A 918-nucleotide genomic window follows, 5' to 3' on the forward strand; every position below is an offset into this window, starting at 1 on the left:
CGGACAGGCCCAGGGGTGGCGGGGCAGGCCGGGGGACAGTCGGAGCAAGCAGGAGATGCAGGGAGGGGAGGAGCTGAGACCTTGACAAGGTGACGGGTGGCAGAGACTCGGGGGAGGGCATGACAACTTTAGTGACAGAACCCCACCCCTAACTCACCCCCACTCCCAGCAGCTTCTCCCCAAACTTCTGCTCGGCTCCAACCGTCTGTCACTGCGGCTGGTGATTCACACGCTCACTCCTTTCCTCTTCCCGACTAATTATAGCTCCTGCGTGTTTCCCCCCGGATGAGGACAGGAAGGTCCCAGGTGTGGGACACCTTCCCTCCTACAGAGGAAGGGACAGCTGGACGCAGGGGGGACACGGGACACCCAGCGCAGGGGCCCAGGACAGTCCTGGGGGCTCTGTGCTGGGCACAGTGCCAAGGGCCAGCCAAGCTGGAGGCTCTGACATTGCAGCCTCGACACCTGCCTAAGCAGACCCCGCTGGCCCACCGACCGCCAGGACACTGGAGTTCAGGGCTTGCGGGACTCAGGGCCACACAGCCACCGGCCACAGGGATGGGTGGGACATGAAGCCGCAGTGCGGGGAGTCGGGAGTCGGCTGGGGACGCAGGGCCAGGAGCCTGGGAAGAGGGAGGGCCCAGGGCCATCGGATCCTCCAGGAGCCAAGCAAGCACACGGTCCCGGGCCTGTCTGTCCATCCTCTGCCCTCGGGAACCACAGCAGCTCCCCTGGAAATGGGCCAGAGTCGAGACCACAGGTGCCGTCTGAGAGCTTCGTGGGGCCCACGAGTGGACGTCGGGGCAGGTGTCTGAGCAGGAGGCGTACGGCCGGGGAGAGAAGACTGTGCCAGGCCAGGGCCCAGAGCGACAGCGCCAGACAGGCTGGACAGAGAGGGGGGGGCAGAGAGGAGAGAGC

Source organism: Myotis brandtii, unplaced genomic scaffold (genome assembly GCF_000412655.1).
Source record: "Myotis brandtii unplaced genomic scaffold, ASM41265v1 scaffold693, whole genome shotgun sequence".
Classification (NCBI taxonomy): domain Eukaryota; kingdom Metazoa; phylum Chordata; class Mammalia; order Chiroptera; family Vespertilionidae; genus Myotis; species Myotis brandtii.